The following is an 8,358-nucleotide window of genomic DNA, read 5'->3' on the forward strand; positions in this document are numbered from 1 at the left end:
CGATTTTTTAAACTAAACAGGTACGCACCATCTTACCTGAACCTGAACTCTGTCGTATAAATATATCTGCATAGATTTAAAACCATTTCCTTTTTTCTCCCTTTCTATCTTAATCTCTTTCGTATGTCAAATCCGTACAGAAAATACAAAACCGTACCCGTTTGACAATCGTTTCTCTTCTTTCTTTTCTTTTCTTTTTTTCTTTTTTTTTTTTTTTTTGTTGTTCTTCTTTCTAAGTTCGAAAGTAGTACAACGTCACAATGAACATCGTAGGGAATATATATATATATATATATATATTTATATTTATATATACGTGGTTCGATGCTCCCATAATCCTGGAAAAACTATCGGGAAATGTCCTTCGACATATTACGAAGGACACGAATGTTTGTGAACGAGCTGTTTATGACGGTGTTGCGATCGACGACGGGTGATCGACGAAAGTAAAAGTGATTTCCCAGGTTGGCTTTGGTAAGGCTCGGGTCTTACCAAAGAGAAGAAGAAAAGGCGCGCCTATGGATGAAGAGGATAGAGAAAGAAAGAGAAAGAGAAAGAGAAGTAAAAAGAGAGAGAGGGAGAGAGAGTAAGTAACCGCAAGATTTAGCTCCAGGAAAGTGTCTTTAACGTGTTAGCAAGTTAGAAGAGGAGGCAACGACCCGTTGCCCTTACGCACGCGGCTCACCTTATAAGAGATTTCTTATCTTTTCTCTTCTTTCCTCGTATTGGCTCACGTGCCAAGAGATCGTTGGAAGGGCGGTTTAAGAGCAAATCACGTGCAGCAAGTCAAGTATGTAAAAATAAGTAAATAACTAAGTATTAGATCGATCGATTAAACGAAATAGCCGATTGCAATGCAAACCATTTCGATCCAACGAAAACTAAACGTCATACCGTTCCTAAACGATTAATTGCTATATCTAATCGGGAAATTATTCGATCAGATCTATCCTTTTTTTTTCTTTTTTTTTTTCACCTTTTGATACGTAGGCATTTATATCGTATGTAGCAAGTGTAATTTTCTTTTTTTCTTGGTTCTTTTTGTTTTTTCTTTTTCTTTTCTTTTATCGATACGAGAATAATCGTAAAGAAGAATGAAATGAAATGAAATGAAATAAAAATAAAAATACAAATAAACATTCTTTGGAACGATCGTTAAGTATTTTGTCGGATATCAAACGTGATATAACAACGTTCGGAGATTATTATATAACGACGGGTGTGTGGGAATACGTGTTTTTTTTTTTTCCTTTTCTTCTTTTTCTTTTTCTCTTTTTTTTCTTTTTTTCTTTAAAGGGTCGATCTCTTTTGACAGACCACTCTCTTTCTTTTTCTTTCATTCGTGCAGGTGCAAATAAATTTTCGGCCGAGACTTGACGAAAAAGAGAGACTTTGTATATTCTCCCCGCAAACATTCGCAAAATCATGCGATCCTTTTTTTCTCACTTCATTTATTTCTTATTTTCTTCGTCTTTCATCCTTCCTTTTTCTTTTCATTTATTTCGGGTTGTTACGTTTTTGGCCTGACTGAAAGGCTACACCACACACCGCTCGAGGATGGCAACGAGCGACTTTCGCAGGTGCATAAGAAAGAGATCGTTCGACCAGGACGCTTGGTATGATCTACTTAACATATAAAATTTGGTTACATTGAAACGGCTATTAGCGTACATTCGCACGAATGTAAGAACTTAGGGCCGAGCCACTTTCCCTTTGGTATAAAACGTACTCGTAAAAGAGAGAGAGAGAGAGAGAGAGAGAGAGAGAGAGAGAAAGAGAAAGAGAAAAAGAAAGATTAAGAGAGAGAGAGAGATACACAGAGACAGGCACAGAGAGAGGGAGAGAGAGAGAGAGAGAGAGAGAGTCGAAGTATACAATATGACGGAAAAGACGAAGAAGAGACCGACCGAAACGTGATCGTCCATGCACGTTGCCATGCGATCGAGACGATTCTCTCTCCTTTGCTTTCCGCGATCCAGCACGCAGTTGAAAACGTGAGAGCCACCTTTCGAGGACTCCTCATCGTAATCATCAGGAATTCAGGATCTCTCGTGAACGATCGCTTATACCAAGCAACACGGTAAACGACCTCCTCACTCGGTGAGAGATCCTTCGGACGGTTATCGATCGATCTCAAAGGCAGGAGTAGTGCGAGTCAGAAAGAAAGATCAGCCATGTTTACGCGGCTATGCTTAAGGGGACGCGCATTGACATTTTAACGGAGGAAGGTTAATTACCTTTCGTCATTGCACGATCAATCAATCCTGTTCCTTCCTATAATTAGGAAGCAATAAAATTGATTATATTAAAATATATATATATATATATATATATATATATATATATATAATTCTTAAGAATTTTCTTTTTGTCGTTGTTATGAATAAATAAATTAAAAAAAAAAAAAAAAAAAAAGAAAAAAAAAGGTCCTAGGTAAAAGCGAACGGGGGAAAAAGAAGTGGCAAGTTACAGAGGGAAGGGATAAGTGGAAAGAGAAGAGGAAAGAGAGGAAGAAAAGAAAGGGCGGACATCGACTCCTTAATCGGTTCCTATTCCCGGTCTGGGCGGATAAAGCGAATGGCCGTACGATAAGAAATCTCTCTCTCTCTCTCTCTCTCTCTCTTTCTCTTTCTGTCTCTTCTGTTCGTTCTCTTTCTTCTTGTTGGAAACTGCGCCGGTTCTGGTATGCACCTTCTCGTTTGGTCCATGGTAGAAACAGAATGTAAGAGAAAGAGAAAAAGAAAGAAAGAAAGAAAGAAAGAAAGAGAGATAGATAGAGAGAGAGAGAGAGAGAGAGAGAGAACGAGTGTGAGTGTACCGGAGCTATCGGTCGGGACGTGCAACGACCGACAAAGGTCACTCTCGACGTTAAAATCTGCATATTGCTTCTCGCGCCTCCAACGACCCTCGTTCGTTCTTCTTCAACGAGTTATGCATGTATATATGTATGCATGCATGCATGCATGTATGTATGTATGTATGTATGTATGTATGTATGTATGTATGTATGTATATCGGCCAGGTAAAACGTCCGAGAAGAAGTCGCCCTCGAGATAAAGAGAGAAAGAGAAATGTGATCCTGCAAAAAGGAGGAAGAAAAAAAGAACGAGAAGAAAAAAAGAAAAAGAAATAAGAAAAGAAAAGAAAAGAAAAGAAAAATTAAAGGAGAAAAAGAGATAGAAAAATAAGAAATAAAAGAAAAAATAAAAAGAAGGAAAAGAAGAAAAGGGCGAGGTAGGCGGACCACCGTTTCCATCGCACGACAACGACGAATTTACCGGCATGCGGCTAAACGGGAAACTCGAGAAGCCAACGATCCTCCCCCATGAGAAGTGAGAAGTGGTCGAAGAAAGCTTATCGGTTCGCGATGCTCCTCTGCTTCGGTATCGCGTTACCAAGATGCATTTAAGGATCATCTTGAATAAAACGAAAGACGATTGGATTCTCTAGCTAGACGTAAAGGATGCCTTTATTGTTATTTGAAATTAAAAAATCTAAATTGAGATCGATAGATTTTATACGAACTGTCACCCTTCATTCTACTTATCTCCCCCTTCCCGCTGAACCCTGTTCCTTTCTCCTCGTGATTAGGAATGTGATTAAAAATGAAAATATTATTATTAACGCGTGATTCGTTTCTTTTTGAAATAATTTTTAAACCATTATCTCGACTACGTTCTCACTACTATTGCCATTAATCCGTCGAGACAGAGAGAGAGAGAGAAAGAGAGAAAGAGAGAAAGAGATAATAATAATATTAATAAAAAAAGAAATAAAAGAGAGACAGAGAGAGAGAGAGAGAGAGAGAGAGAGAGAGAGATCCTGGATGAGAAGGAAGATGGAGAAAGTTCGAAGCCTTTAACTTTGGCAACTTAATCGTATCCAGGCATGACCTAGAAATCTTTAAGAGAAATCCAAAAAGGATACGATAGATCGGTTAGGAGGTTCCATCAGGGGTTAGCGCGCTCTCCTTCGAGGCGCCAAAGATAGCCTTTCAACGAGGGTCTCTCCGCCCTGAGAAACTATAGACCGTTATTTACGGCCTCCGCCTTCTACTCCTCCTCCTCCTCCTCCTTCTCTCGTCCTCTTCCCTCTCTCGATTTCTCTCATTCTCTCTCTCTCTCTCTCTTTATCTCTTTCTCTTTTCTTCCCCCCATGGTTCTCGATCAGCAGCGCATAACTACCACCGCCTCCGTATAAGCGTAAGCCGGATTCTTCCTTTCTCGTTGCGGTGGCGGCCGCGCCGGCAGACATCGAGCAGCCATCTAGATATCGTCTGTGCAGCGTGCATTGAACGCAAGGGGAATGGACTGAATGCAGAATGTCGGACCGAGGGTACCAACCCCGGCTGTGTGTTCTCTCGGCTCGGCCAGGGCTGCAATCAGGCTCGGTGATCGATCGTGTTATACGAGAGCCTCTCTTTACAAGAGAGAAGGAGAAAGAGAGAGAGAGAGAGAGAGAGAGAGAGAGAGAGAGAAAGCTGTTCCATAGGTGCAATGGACCTACTGGCGCCTGCGACGAATAATCCTTACGTCCCTTCCCGCCACCTCCCCCCACTCCACTCCACTTCTATCACCTTCCACCTTCCCCTCCTATCATCTTTTTTTCTCAGCTCTCTTTTCTCTCCTTTCTTTTCTCTCGTCGCACGCGTGCCCGTTCTCCGAGGATCTCTTCTCGCGAAGGACGTGTCTTACCGGTTCGAGACTCGTTCAGCGCGCATTATTCCCTTGTGCGCGGCTGCTCGCACCGCGAGGATAGGTCCGTACCTGCGAGAAAGAAAGAAAGAGAAAGAGAGAAAGAGAGAGAGAGTGAGAGAGTGACGATACCAGCCTCTCTCCTCTCTCCTAAGGTAATGAAATTATTTTTCTTTCGATTCTAAGGACGACTACTCCGGGTTCGATGAAACGAATTTTTATCCAAGAGGATCGCTCCATACACACAGCCGGACCCGGTCGCATCTGCAAGTGCAAACACACGCATACACACACACACACACACACACACACACACATACGCATATAGATTCATCGTCTCCTCCTCCTCCCCCTTTACCTCTTCCTCCACTATAACAGGTACCACGCAATGGTGCCTTTTTCTCGAGCCTCTTTGAAGAGAATAATGAACCCTGGGGTGCGTCGATCTCTGCGACAACCAACTACGACGATGATCAACGGATCGTTTACCGGCAATCGTTCCTTCCTCTCACACCTACAATTCGTAGATGTTTAAATTTACATCGTTTCTATTCGGAAAACGTCACGGAAGACCATTTTAGATCCTGTTTATTACTTCTGTTCTTACCTATGTACAAAATCACTCCCAAGCCTTACGTCTAACCTTTAGCGCAGCTTCCTCGATTGGGATCCTGGCTAAACGTACTTTTTCATTTTTAATGATACCACCGGAGAGAACGTATAAATATGTCCATAACTTCAGGCTAAGAAGAGAACAATTTCTACTACGGCTAACCCCGCTGTGCTCGTATAAATTCAAAAGGGGGAGTTGGAAAATGATCGCAATAAAAGTAGCAAAGCTCTAGGCGATTTCCTTTACATTGTATGTACCTTTTCACGTTCTTTGTAAGGGTACATCTATGCTATTTATATCCACGAAGGAGCATGCATCTTTTTTACGAGGACACGAGATAGGTAGCTGTGCTAGCTCTCTATCTATCTCTTTTCCTCTCTTACTCTCTCTCTTTATTACTCTCTCTCTTTCTCTCTCTTTATTACTCTCTCTCTCTCTCTCTCATCTCTCTCTCTGTCTGTCTGTCTATCTGTCTCTCTCTCTTTACTCTCTTAAGGATCCCGGCAGCGGGTAGAAGGATTGTACATATCTACCAAGTTACCTACCTGTTCCCTCTAAACCCTGCATCAGGTAGGTATCGACCTACGGGGCAATGAACGACCGGGGTCATTGGCTGGATCCAGTTATCAAGGTTGGGGTCCTTTTCCTTCGGTAGCGAGAGATCGCCGTTTCTCCTCGGCACGGATCGACGAACTTTCCAAGCTCACCTGTCTACCACCACAGGCAAAGGCGACATCGTGTACCACACCTCCTCTCGAAAACGATCACAGTGTCCTTCGTGATTATGGGAAAAGCCATGATCGCATAGTAACAATCTTTACCAATCTTTTATGGATTCAATTAGTTTGAACTTGCACGTTAAACGAATTCGATCAAGTTTACTAGATCGATCTGTTTATCGATCTATCGATCGACTTATTCAAATAATAATCAGCCTACGTACCTACGTTATTTAACATGGCACGATCTAATCTAATAAAGTGTACGATAAATTGCCTATGTCTCTTATCTAATATCCAAAATTTCGTACCATTTCCGAGCTCTCCTCCGAGGTGCCTTTCACTCGAGATCGGAGAACGGCCGAGACGTCTCATCCTGGAGAGTGAAAGAGAGAAGCTTGTTTACGAAGCTGTCGTTTATTCGAGAAAGGAAGAAGAATTCGCTAGACTTTCCCAAAGATCGGTGGAAGAAGGAAACTGGGAGGTGGTGAAGGAGCAAGAGGTTGAGAAGAAGAAGAAGAAGAAGGAGAAGAAGAAGAAGAAGAAGAAGAAGAAGAAGAAAGAGGAGGAAGAGGAGGAAGAGGAGGATGCGCGAGTAGGAGAAGCGCAGACGTTGCACTCGTCGTATTCCCCCTCCTCCTAACCCTTGCCCCCCCCTCGAAGTAGTGAGACGATCCACGGTCAGTGGCACCGTGACATTGTCCTACTCATTCCGGGCATAGAAACAGAACTCGAGACCGGAGGTTCAAGGACCTTCATCTTTTTCTTCTTCTTCTCTCTTTCAGGATCTTCCTTGGTGTCTCTTTGGAACGAGAGATGCGCGTGTCCTTGCAGGAAACGGTCAAACGATCCTGCGAATCAGATTGGGCCTTGGTTGCAGTAGTTGTTAGTTGCACCAACGAAAGGGGAGATCATCGTTATCGGTACCGAGGAGTACTTCTCTCAAAAAATTCTTGGCGGTGGGGGGGGGGGCGGAGGGGTAGTGGGTGGGTGAGAGATTTTAACCATCACCAGTTATAATGATATTTACAAGAGAACTCGAACTTGAAGTGTGGGATCTATCGAATAAACAAATGATAGATTGGATATTATCATTGAAACGTTTACAAGCTAATCCGTAGTTCTTAATTAAGTAACTACGAGTAGGCGATCGAAGAAGAAAATGACGAAGTAGGAAGAAGAAGAAGAAGAAGAAAAAGAGGAGGAAAAGGAAGAGGAAGAAGAAGAAGAAGAAGAGAAAGAAGAGAGACGAAATAAGAGAAGAAGGAAAAGGAGGATCGCGTGTAACCGGTCCAAGGAGAGCCGTGTTCTGATAACCTAGTTTCACGTGCTATCGGTCAGATCAGCCTCCCCCGCCTTTGTCGAAGCGGAACGATCTAGCAGCTCTACCAGCTCCGTAAGACGACCGGCTTGGTCATTCAGTCAACGGATAGTCAACGACTAGTTCAGCAGACTTAGCGGACTAGTCTCGATCGTAAGCAACACTACGCGAGAGAACGTTTATCGTCCATCTTACCACGACTGCGCTGGCTTGGCAGTAACTCCATTCAGAACGAAGGATATGCAATTCATCCTGCCTACGCACCTAACATCTCGAATATTCATCGTCGCCCGAATTCCTTACGGTTATCTTTACGCGTTTGGTATATAAATTTTACGCTTTCGTCTAACAACACACCGTATCTACCACACACACACACACATATATATATATATATATATATATATATATATATATATTTTGACAGATGTATTTTTCCGCGCACCACGAATTATTATTTACTTACTCGCAATTATTATCAGCAGATTTTTTTTCAGCACACTTTCTAAAAACAATCCGACAAAGAGATAAAAAAAGAGAAAGGTAGATTGATAGATAGATAAATAGATAAAGAGAGAGAGAGAGAGAGAGAGAGAGAGAGAGAGAGAGAGAGAGAGAGAGAGAGAGAGACAAGAAAAGACACGACAGACTACATCGTTTTCCACACAAGACACTTTGATTACATAAGATATTTAATTACACAAGACTAATCGCATTTCCTTCCTTCGTTCTCAAGACGTACATCAAACATTTGCTCATTCCATTTCCCTTTTGAAATATCTAGAAAAATAAAAAATATCTCTCTCTCTCTCTCTCTCTCCATCCCTTTCCCTCTCTCTTTATCTCTCTCACTTTTTATATCTTATATAGCCAACTATCTTTGGTACGTTCATTATCCTACGAAATATTAGGTGGACCGGAAAGTAATGTCGTTTCTGCGCATGTCGATATTTGATTGTGATTAAAAATAAAACCCTGTGAAAAAATTTATTCGTTTGAATTTAATTTAAG

Source organism: Vespa crabro, chromosome 24, assembly GCF_910589235.1.
Source record: "Vespa crabro chromosome 24, iyVesCrab1.2, whole genome shotgun sequence".
NCBI lineage: Eukaryota > Metazoa > Arthropoda > Insecta > Hymenoptera > Vespidae > Vespa > Vespa crabro.